We start from the raw sequence: 13,168 nt of genomic DNA, 5'->3' as shown, positions 1-13,168 counted from the left end.
ATAAAAGCACATTTTTACTTAAAATATCGAGCCCTTAGCGCCAAATTATCGTAAGCGACATTTAAAATTTTTTTTTTTATTGCAAAAATTAAAATTTTATGGACCGACTGATGTTTTAGCGTTCTCAGAATATCAAAATGGTTAATACCCTAGGGGAAAAGGAACTAACACCAAACTTATCACGTGACAGTTCCAAAGTGGTAGGGACCGGTTCCAGTTCTAACTCTTTATATGAAGTGGACCTATCACTTTAACATGGGGATGTCCTAGGAAGGGGTTAATTGACACCTTTTTGACACTTTGTGACAGGTCTCTGAACTTTCCTAAATGGACGTATTTAATTTCGGTTAATACAAGACCTGTCTCATATATTGTCCCATGTGAACAAGTCGCTGAACTAAGCTAAGCGCACTTATTCAATGTCGGTTCGACGTATTTTAATAATATTTGGTAAAAAAGTTCAAACTATTTTAATCCTATTTGGTGACCAGTTTCATAATAAACTGAACCAGTTCATTTGCGCTCATTATGTGACCTCACAATGGGCCGAAAAGATGTGATTTCACCACTTTCTAGACCAACATCATGCCATATAAAGAGATTGAACATAACACCCACAAAACCCAATCACAGGACTAATTTTGTGTTAGTTACCTTTCCTCAGTAGTATACTACACTTCAAACACTTTAACACTAGTTAAGTGATATGTCTTGTTTTCACCTATCATAATTCGTTCCTTTTTGTAATAATTTTGTATTCACTGGTCACAGGACATGTGCTTTTAGAAAAATTGGCACAAATTTCCCGCAGGGTAACTTCAAAATTATAGGGGGTAAGATTTTATCGTAAGTCAATGTTTACATTTTACAGTAAACGAATTTTATCGTAAGCGATAGTGTGGTATAGAAAAAAAGAGGGAAATAAATCTGTAACTTCTATGTTACATTTTTAAAACGATTATATTTCTTCGTTTGTGTTCCGATTTCAAAAAAATTACACATATAAAATCTTTTCATCGAGCGCTACAAAAGACCTAGTCGTAGCTATCAATTACCTCTTATAGCTTAGTAGATATTCGCATTTGAAAATTAAATTTTCAACAGTTTTACCCAGCCTACTCCAGTTTTTTGATAACAGCGTATCCAAATATTTTCCGATTTTCTCCAGTCTCCTTCAGTAGACTAATAACATATGTATGTGTCAAATAGAAAAAAAATAATGCCTATGTCCAAAGTTATATGCATTTTATTTTAAAAAAATTTAAAAAGCCGATTTTTCGCTAATTTTTTGGGAAAAAGGAATTTTTTTTCTTTTTAAGTTATCGCAAAAAAATTCTAAAAGGATGTATAAGGAATTTATATTTTCTGAAAGCTACGTTTTCATAAAATATTTTAATTGAAAAAAAACGCCTATTTTTATGTAAAATTCAACTTTAGGGCAAAAATTCTCAAATCGCATAGTCGATATTAAAATATAGTAACCTATTTTAGATGCCCCAATATGCTTTTAATTATTTTGTAAAGGGTTACGATAACTCAGACCCTTTTATGGATATTATAGCCAAAAAAATAAAAATTTCCATTTTTGGGATTTTTCAACAATTTTTTGGGAATTGCGGGATTGCTGATAATAAATTTGAAAATTCGTTTTTATTTTTCCATTTTAAATAGAAAATTTTACATAACTCTGAAATTTCATTAAAAACTATTCATAAATAACAATTTTATTTCAATTCGAAAAATTTTTATCTATGCAAAAATTCAATGAAAAACTTTTTTTGTCATATTTTTCAATAATGTATTTCATGAATTTTTTATTGTCAAAAGTTATAAATATTTTTGAAAAATAAACAAATAGCTTGAACGAAATTATATTATATCGCATCATAACATTTTTAAATTTATGTATAAATTTCAAAATAATCGAAAAAACCATCTCCTGTAAAATTTGTGTTTTGTCGCTTACGATAATTTGGCACTAAGGGCTCGATATATCCATATTTACTTGTATATGAGTTTTTGTCTTCGTAGGATACCGTGAACATATTCGCAAGTATGACCAAAAAAATTTAATTTTTATAACCGCAGTTTCAAAAATCCACATTCAAAAATTTTGTTAAACAAATTTCAGAATTTGTTGATCATCTCATTGGAATTCATTGAGAATATAATAGGGGATAAAAATGTGAAAAAATTATGAAAATATCTTTTATAGTTTTTCAGTACCTGCGATTTAAATTTTGAAATTTTAACTAATTTTTTGGCCATATTTTGGCGAATGAGCCCAATTTCCTTACTGTTATGAATTTTAAGTAAAACCTGTTCAAAATATTATAGTACAAGTAATTTTAAATATAGTCTGAAAGTTTTACTAAAATTGGAAAACATTAAACCTTAAATCGTGAAGGTCAAAGGTCAAAATTTTCAATATTTGGAATTTCTAATTTAAAGATAGCGAAATGGTATTTTTGGGCCGATTTTGATGAAACTTAAGAAAAATATAACATCTGGTATTTATAATAACCTTAACCCTTAATGGCACTTGGACATCAAATTGTTCCAAATATTTGCAATTTTATTAAAATTTTGATACAAATTTAAGTTTTGGAAACTTAATAAATATATAATATGTAATAAAATCTTTATTTATAAGAAAACTCAATGAAATTTTAAACATTTTTTAAATTTGTCATTCTAAATAACAAAGTGCAAAAAAAATTGTCAAAATATCAAAGGGAATCCAGCAATTCATAAAAATTGTACCGAAATTCCCAAAAAATGCTAATTTTTAAAATTTTACCAATAGCTTCCACTTTTCCTTCGGGGCTGGTAAAATACTTTGGGGATAAATAGGGAACACATCTGGGTTTCCAAAGCTGCTTTCCATTTTCTGATTCCAGCTTTGGGATTTTAGAACATGTGTCGCAAAGTTGAAATTTTGATAAAAAATAGGACAAATTCTGAAGGGCGTATGGGCGACATATTCCAAAAATAGGACATATTTTTTATACAAAAATCTTCTCCGTAAATATAGCTTTCAGAAAAACATAAAATTGTTACATGTTCTTAAAGAAAGTTTTTTTTTAATAAAAAAGAGTTAAGTAACCCTTTCGACCAAAAAACAGCAAAAAACTAAGTATTTTTTGAATTTTTAAATTGAAAATCGTTTATTTTTGGATCCATTGATATTGATATTGCTCTGAAATATTTTGTATATTATTGGTAATTTAGTTGTTTGACTAACAAAAGAAATTCGAGTCTATTCGGACCAAAAGTACGACCTATATTTTTAAAAAAGCGGACCAAGGTATATTTCAATTTTGAAATGCCTATAACTCGGAAATTATAACAGATAAATATAACACGCATGCTGTGCGCTTTCCAAAAATATAAAAAAATTTAAATCGGATGAGAAACAAAAAAATTTTACATGTCGATGGTACCCTACTTTGAGCATAAATAGCGCCGCCCCTGGAGCATTTGTAGGGCTCATTTTACTAACGTGGCTATGCCCACGTAAAATTTTATTCCGATCGGTCCAGCCGTTTAGAAATGCCAGATTTATTTCCAAAAAAAATTGATTCTGCCCCACTGTGCACTGTTTCCAAAGCCATTGAACAGTATAAGGAAGACTTGAACATTGAAAAGAAACCTGGATCAGAAGAAAAAAGGTCTAACAGATATTGGTTAGGCAAAAGATGTCGAACAACCCTTTCGAAGACCACAGAACACTTCTATCAGAAAATCAGCTCGTAAATTTAAATGCTCTGATTCTTTTGTGTGCAAAGCCAAAGCTAATGCTGGGTTGAAGTCGTATAAAGTTCAGAAAGTTCCAGATCGCAAAGCGTTAAAGCAAAAGAACGAGCGAAAAAATTGAGGTAAAATTTTATAAAAAAAAATACATGTGTTAAGGATGATGAAAGTTATGTACTGTCCGACTTTTCACAACTTTCGCGTCAAAATATTTATGTGGCTGATGGACAAACCAAATTCTCCAAGAAGTTTCTAGTGTGGCAAAACATTTTTTTTTATTTATTTATTATTTTCAATAACCTAGCCAATTGGCCATAATCGCTCATAAATTTCTACTTAATAAAAAAAACATTTGCAGTTGTGGCAAAAGAAGCCGATCATTTCTGACATCAAGTGCGATAAACACAGAAATATATATTACGGAGTGTCTACAACTGTCCAGAACTTCGGCCTGTGGAAAAGTATTGGGCTCTTGTAAAAAAATAATTTAAGAACACATGAAATGTATCCCAGGACAAGCATAAGTGCAGCTGATGCACGCCGATTTCTCGCCAAAGCTTATGGTGAATGAGTTCCATCGATTTCAATGTGCGAGAGAAGACAAAGATCGCCCAGATCAGTCAAAAAAGTTTGAACACCAAGAATTGTAGCCTCCATGAAGATTGTAGTAAAACTCAACAAGAGCTTGCAAATCATTCTGAGCTACTCAATCTGCATTTTCAGCAGCAGGGTACGAATTGAACTGAAGCTGAGAGACCTTGAAAGACGATTTTGAATGTCTGATATTCTGCTCGATAGCTATAAAAGAAAATAATTTTTGCACCGAATAATTACTTGAGATGAAAAATGGATTTATTACAATAACTCGAAGCGTAAGAGATCGCATGAGAAGCCCGGCCAACCAGCCGAATTTACACCAAAGCCAAAATATCCATGGCGCTATGATAATTTTCTGTATTTGGTGGGAGCAAAAGGGTTCTATCTCAGGGAACCTGTACTGAACGCAATGATTCGTTTGAAGCGAGAATTAGCAGAAGAACGCCCAGACATGAAACCGTTATATTTCATCATGACAACGCTCGGCTACACTAAGCAATACATGTTGAAAACTATTTAGAAAGATGTCGCTGGGAAGTTGTGCCTCACCCGCCTTACAGACCAGTCCAACTGCTATTTGTTTAGATCGATGCAGAACGATCTCACTGGGATACGCTTCACTTAATAACAGAGTATCCGAAATTGGCTTGATTCATACTTGGCCTTAAAAGATAAGCAGAATATGGTAGGAATATTGATAATTTTTTCATCAATAAAGAGAGTAATTGAGCAAATTCAGGGAGATCATATCAATTGGTGATACAAACTACAATGATCGTTCAAAAACAAACCGTTCAAATGTCAATATCAAATCAGTGCACAAGAGTGTTGGTGAAAGTCCAGGAACATTGCAAATTTCAAGAAGCTCTCTACAGCGAATAATCAATGAAGATTTGAGTCTCCAAAGATGGAAACACAGCTAAGAGGTTTCTTTAATGGAGTATTGAACATCAACAATTACATGCTGATTTTTCGAGCAAAATCATCCTAAGCGCAATTTGTTCAAAATGGTTGTTATTCATCCACAACGTATCATTGGATCATAATTCTTCGAAAATGATCGCGACATGATAACAGAGTTCTTTCTGTCTAAACAGAATGATATGCCTTCCTGGTCGTGTACTATCACAGATCGTGTGATTTAACATAATTTGATTTCTTTTTATGGCTTAATTTAAAAATATGCTAATAAGATCACAAACAGTCTGATATGACCATACAAATTTTATATTTTAAAATTCAACTGAATTAATTTTTTTTCTCTCACAACATTTAAATAACATCAATACATTCTTTTTAATACATATGTTTTTTTCATTAAAAACTCTTTTACGTACTCGTCCGCAATTATTCTCTCATTAACTGAATATCTCTGTGTCTAGCACTTGTAAGATTTCAATGCAACTGTTTTAATTTTTACACGGTTAAACAGTATTTAAAACTTACATTATGAATTTATGTATGTATTTATTTGTATGTTTGTGTGCACGTTGGCATTTACTTTTGCAATATGTTTTTACAATTTTTCATAATTTTTTTCTTTTTTATTCTCATTACATTGCATTTCATTTCATTTGCATTTACAATTTCCATTCCTTAATGTTTTTTACAAATTCTTTCTCAACGTTTTATTTTTTGTTTGTTGTAAAAACTTTATAAATTGTAATTGAATTGGAAAAAATAAGTTTAAATACATACAGACAAGTAAAACTCAATGCAGATTGTCAAAATTGAGTAAAAAAGGCGGAATAAAAGATTTTTTACGGGTAATAAAGACTGATAAGGGGGCCATACAGTTTGTTTAAAAATTCGATTACTGCTTGAGTAATTTTTCATGATCGCAATGTGGGACATTGTCAAAAAAGACCCGTTTCTGCCAGTTTTGCCCAAAGTCATGCACTTGTTTTTATGGGCCCCCAAAGATTTGGGGCCTTGGTGTCATTATTGCAAAAAAGTGATAATTTTCTCAGGCTCATATCTGGAAAACAGTTCGGAATTTTGATTTACTCTCTGAGGCAAAGTTGTAGACCTTGTTATAAAGAACAAAAATCAAAAAAACTTCATCTTCAAGATCAAAATTCCGAACTGTTTTCCAGAAAATTATCACTTTTTTGTCAAAATGACACCAAGGCCCCAAATCTTTGGGGTCCCATTAAAAAAAAGTGCATGACTTTGGGCAAAACTGGGAGACAGGGGTCTGTTTTTTTTTGGTCTTTTATCACGTAGTGCTATCCGTATATGGTTATATTTTCATGACTTAAAAAATTACATACACAGTGCTAATAAAGAGACACATTTTTGGCAAATTATTAATTGTACATGGCTGCCTATTAAAGGCTTGAAAAATCCCCCACTCTGTGTTGTTTAAATTCATAATTTCCTCATTTAGTTACAAACGTTTCAAAGGTTACTAACTGACAGCCAGCTGTGCAGGCTGTGTAGGGGATGTGGATAACCTTAAATATACATGGTCAAGTATTATACAATTTGTAAATCTGCATTTATGAATGAATGAATAAAAGCATGTGTGTGTGTATGTTTGTTTGGATTTCCTGATGCAATTTCAATCCTGTACATTAAAATGGGTTTTTTTCTCGCAAATTTTACATTCATATGCATACAAATGGACACATGAACACATACACACACTGAGATATTTGGCAGTGGAGATGCCCGGCAGTTTAAAGCTAAACATTAGCTACCTTTGGACCCTCTAGTATCCAGTAAAGGGGTGCATTTCGTTTTTTTATTGATAAATTTACTGTAGCTGTTATCACTGGAAACTTCCCTAAATCAAAGCAATAACTCTTTAGAAATGTGATGCAATTAAACTAGGAATTTTACAATGTATAAGGCACACTAGTTACCTCTGGTATCCTGTAAAGTAGTGTAGTGTGTATTTTATTGATAAATTTACTGGGAACTTATCTAGCTCGAAGTAATAACTCTTCAGAAATCTACAATAATACAATTAAACTAGGGATTCTACTTGCAAATGGTAATGGACAGGATATATTCCCGTCTTAAATTCTATAGTCTAAACAAGATTAATGGGTAACCAGGGTGAGGGTGATTACAGGTAAATGCATTCATTAAATGGGGAATAGGTTGCATAGTCTGCAGGGCAGTGAGTATAAAAATAATACAGTATTAAATTCCTACATATACAAATATGTATGCGTGCACACTAGGGTGGTCCTTATTTTGCATATTTCCATTTTTCGATGCTCTCAAGATCTAAAATTGTTCACCTAGGAACAATTAACACAGAAATTTCATGTAGTTTAAATTAAACCTTGCTGTCTTGGACAATATTGACTCCAGATATAAAAGGTTAACAATATCCTAGATATTTATAGTCTAATTCATCGACTTTTTTATACCCTACACCACCATAGTGGTGCAAAAATATTGTCCCAACATCCACCTCAAATTATATCGATCGATTAAATGATGTCCGTCCGTCTGGCTGGCTGACTGGTTGTCCATGTAAACTTTGTGTGCAAAGTACAGGTCGCAATTTTGAAGATATTTCTATAAAATTTGGTACAAGGACGAATACTTTTGAAACTGGCTGAAATCGGTTCATTATTTCACCTAGTCCCCATACAAATGTCCTCCCCAAATTGGACTTTATCGGTCATAAATGTTTACTTTATTAGGTATCAATGCAAATTTTGCTCCAAATAAGTTTTATATATACGGGATTTATCTCACCAAATTTTATTATGATCGGTCCATAATTAGTCATAACTCCCATATAATCACTTTAACGAGCATAAATCTCTTAAAAATGTTGGTATACACATAAAATTCAACAAAAATATCTTTCATATAGACATAAATCATACGACCTAATTTCATGGCGATCGGTCCATAATTAGTCACATCTACCAGCTCCCGAAAATTAATTATCGAAATTTTAAAAGAAAAATGTTTTTGGTCATTTACGATGTGTGTTGTGGCGAATCTACGTTTCATCCACGGTTATGAAACGTCCTTATCTCGCTTGAACAATGCCAAACACTCCTGCGAAGTTGTCACACGATTGCGTTTGTGGTCGATTGTGAAAGCTTCAAAATTGAAACCACTGAGATATGTGAGATGACTATAGCTTCCACAGTCTCTCGCACTTTCAATCTTCGATCGGCCAAAATCATATCGTGAATTCTTCCAATTCTTTCGGATGTAGAGTCACAACGAAATTCGTTGAACTACTTTTTTGCATAGTTCCCATAGTATTTATCAAGCTTTGCCTTGGTTTTAGTGTTTTAGAAAATCACGTTTTTCCATTTTCTCCTCAAATCACGCGGTAGTCTGCTAGGCTGTCAAACACAAACTAAATGACGCAGCTTGTTCAAATTTTGACAGGAGTCAACTGAAAGATGCCTGCTGACAGGAGCAGTATTGCCTTTACAGTTCAGAGGCGGGAATTTCAAGAAGTCAAGGACTTATTGACCTGCCATCGTAGTGTGGCAATTATTTGAATCCAAAAAAATGTTTAATTGTGTAAAATGTCGTTTAAAAAAAATTAAAAATTTTAAAATTAGTTCTGTCTGCAAGGTTATATTCTGGATCGTTATAGATACCTAAGTCGATATAGCCATGTCCGTCTGTATGTTGAAATCAAATTAAATACATGATTCATACATCAATATATCGGGAATTCTTCTGGCTCGGTTACTATTTAAAATCGAGAAAATCGTCCCATAATTTTGCACTATTTTTGATCTATATCTGGATTACTAAGTCATTAATACAGACAATATGGATATCTAATGATACATATTTCAAAGTCCATTGCAACGATGTATATAAGGCTATAGTAAGTATAGTAATGCGTCAAAATCGGGAAAAATATTTATTAACCCCAATGTTTTTTTCATCAAAAATTTTTTATAAAAATTAAAAACAAAATTTTAAATTTTTTAAAAAAAAAAAATTTAATTTTGTTTAAATAAAAATATTTTTATGTATAATTAGGTAACGCTTTCTTACTTGTTTTATGTCAAATTATAATGGATTATCGTTGTTAGAAAATGTTAACAAATTTGTGAGCAGAAATTATACTTACTGCAAAAGCTGCAATTTTAAATCGGCACTTACGCTTATCCATAATTAAAATAAATGTTAAAATTTGTAATTTTAATTCTCATTTAGCATTTATTTTGTATGTCTGAAATGCTGCTTGAAGGCTGTAAAAGAAAATCATGTTTGCTGCGAATCATCACTTGGGATGAAAAATGGATCCATTACGATAATCCGAAGCGTAGGAGATCTTACGCAAAGCCCGGCCAATTAGCCGAATCGACACCAAAGCCAAATATCCATGCCAATCAGGTTATTTATTCTCTGCATTTGGTGGGATCAAAAGTGTTCTATCTATTATGAGCTGCTGAAATCTGCTGAACCTGTACCGAATGCAACGGATTCGTTTAAAGCGAGTATTGGTCGAAAAATTCCTAGAATATGTGGCCAGACATGAAACTGTAATTTTCCATCATGACAACGCTCGGCCACATGTTGCAATACCTGTTAAAAAGTACAATATCTCCTTATAATTTGATGCCAAATAAATCATAAAATTTCAATGATTAAAATGTTTTTGCTTCTAATAAATGCTAAATGAGAATTAAAATTACAAATTGATTCCCGATTTCCTTGCTTTTGGATGAATCCTGCTGATTGCAAATGTTTTGAAATTGCTACATAAGTAGCTCCCAATGATTTTGCTGAGTTTTACAACAATCTTCAAATTTTTTGGACTGGGCTGGATAATCTTTGTCTTCCACAAACATAGTTTTAATTCCGAAGTGGGTATATTATATTGTGTGGACCTTCTTCCATAATGTTTGCATATTTTATTACTATATGACGTTGCAGGTTTAAAGTAAATGACAAAAATGCCAATCAAACTTATTTGTGAAGCTCATGTAGTTCACTGCCGGAGGACTATCAAACAAAATATACTATTAAAATGGAAATTATTCGCCAGCGGATTGAAAATTGTGTTTAGCAATTGCAATAGTATCGTCTATTATTCCAAATTTATCTTTACCTTTTTAAGATAAAAAGTAAAAATAATTCCTTAAAAAGAAAAACAATTTATTAAATTCTCATAAAGTTGTATTCATATTTCATAAAGTTGTATTCATAAACGATTAATAGCTTAAAATACATTTGATAAACAATTGTTACACAGAAAAAATTATATTTCAATTCAAATATTTGTCACATATTGAACTGGGTGGCATATCACAGTGTCCATTGACATAATGTCCATGGACATTATGTCACTCCAAAAGATGACATTATGTCCATGGACATTATGTGATTTTGGTAGTGTCATAATGTCCATGTGTAAAGTGTCGTAAAGTCCATGGACATAATGACACTTTTGGAGTGACATAATGTCCATGATATTTAAAAAATAATTTAAGTATTTATGTTTTAATTTAACTTCTATCGAATTTACCGTTGTAAATTTAAAGTAGTAATAAGACGATAGCTGCGATTTTTAGTTATCTGTTATCTGAATTTAGTGGAGTTCAGACGTCACAAATTTAAAGTTTAAAAAAGTAAAAGTATTAAAATGGGTAATATAAAATATAAATATGAATTTAGGAATAAATTTGACAAAAAAAAGAAAGTTCAATAAAAAATTTAAGAACTTTCACTTCAAAAATACTTTTTAATAATTTGTTTACAAGAAAGGCTTTATTTAGCGAAGCCGCCTGCCGCGTTCTATGGAGAAGAAAGTCCCTAAGAGCGGCCGTAGGCCTCCACGCAGAAAAACTTTATTTACAAAGACAAGTTTTATGCACTCAGTAGCATGGCGAGCAACTATTCGGTATCGCAGAAAAAGGTAATTCTTATTGGCGGCCTGCGGCCGCTTTTAGAGGCTTTCTCTTCCATGGAACGCGGCAGGTGGCTTCGCTACATGAAGTTTTCTAATATATGAAAATATAAACTATATATAGGATCAAAAATTTTATAAAAATTTAGTTTTTCTAAACAAAATTTGGACATTATGATACTTTCAGAAGTGTCATAATATCCATAAGCAAAGTGACATAGTGTCCATGGACATTATGACACCACCAAAATGACATAATGCCCATGGACATAATGTCACTTTATGGGGTGTCATAATGTCCATGGACATTATGTCAATGGACACTGTGACATGCCACCATTGAACTGGTTTCAATTATTTCATAATTAAATCAAGTATTCATTTGCTCAAAAACTAAATTTCTTGATATTTTCTATTGAATTTTGAGTTTTGAATTTGATTATTTTGACAATTGAATATACAATTTTCGTTATTGGTTGAATTTCAAATACAAAAATTATTGAATAGATAATTTCGTAATTGAAAAAACAAAAAATAATAAAAATGTGTTTTCAATTACGAAAATTATCTATTCAATAATTTTTGTATTTGAAATTCATCCAATAACGCATATTGTATATTCAATTGTCAAAATAATCAAATTCAAATCTCAAAATTCAATAGAAAATATCAAGAAATTTTGTTTTTGAGCAAGTGAATACTTGATTTAATTATGAAATAATTGAAACCAGTTCAATATGGGATAATGTTTGAATTGAAATATAATTTTTTCTGTGTAACGTTGACCGATTTTAAAAATCAATTTTTAGATGACAAAGAACAACTTTAGACCTTGGGAACATCGAAAGATGAAAAAATTTTAAAATAGGGGCTACCCTAGTCCACACATATACATTAATTTGGTCAGCCATATGTTTATTTGTATGCGTGTATAAATTTATTTAAAAATTAAAAAAAAAAAGAAACGAAATAGTTTATAAATGTTTATAAGTACGAATATTTATTCGTGAATGTTCATGGGCATATGTGCAGCGTAAGTATGTGTGCATACATAATCATACCTAGCAGGATATCAGGACTATGTTCGAGTAAAAGTGTTAGTGCGGGTATATGTATTTATGCATGTATGTGTGTGTGTGTATGAGTATGTGTTCATTGCGCTATTATCCACATTATTTGCCAAAAGAATTATGATAAATATGAAATTACAAAACCAACAATATAAAATACTTTGCAAATATTTGCCTGTGGTTTTTGTGGACATTTCGACGTTTGTTGCTCGTTCGGTCGTTAAACCCCCCGTATTATTATATTATAGTTTGTTTGTTATTTATGACGTTTTATATATGTATGTAGGTGTGTGTGTGTTTGAGTGACAGTTTTTGTTAGTTTATGTAAATTTTTCTATAATTAAGTTTATCATTCCTTTGGTAATGCAGCAATGAAATGCTGCAGTAAGTTTTAAATTAGCTGCAGCGTCATAGCTTCATCATACAAGATGTGAAGAGTCACCGACACTCTTATCATCGTCCAACAACAGCTCTGGTTGTTATCCTTGCTTAACTAGGACAACGTTTAAGCATTCCTTTTTTGAGCTTCTAGCATATTAACACTTAAATTTTAGTCCCTTATTAATGGGGGAGTTAGTTTTTAAAATCCCTAAAAAATTCAAATACCGCAGGGCATTTTCAAATTCGTCTCAACCAAACACAACAATTGGCTTAATTTTTTGACTCTGAAACTTTAGCGTTAATTTTGTTTTTTAAACAGTTTTTTTTGCTGCCAGTTCTACGAGCATAATATGGTTTTTGTTGACGGTGTTATTGTTATTGTTGCTATTGCTATTTTTGTGTCTGTATTTGTAATTGTTATTTATTTGATTTTTATGAGAACTAAAGGTTTTAGCGGTTATATAAATGTATGACTGCTTAAATGAAGGCATAGACAAGGGGCGGACAGTTA

This window comes from Calliphora vicina, chromosome 4 (assembly GCF_958450345.1).
Source record: "Calliphora vicina chromosome 4, idCalVici1.1, whole genome shotgun sequence".
NCBI classification, from domain to species: domain Eukaryota; kingdom Metazoa; phylum Arthropoda; class Insecta; order Diptera; family Calliphoridae; genus Calliphora; species Calliphora vicina.
The sequence above is the reverse complement of the archived record's forward strand: the minus strand, read 5'-3'. Positions refer to the sequence as shown.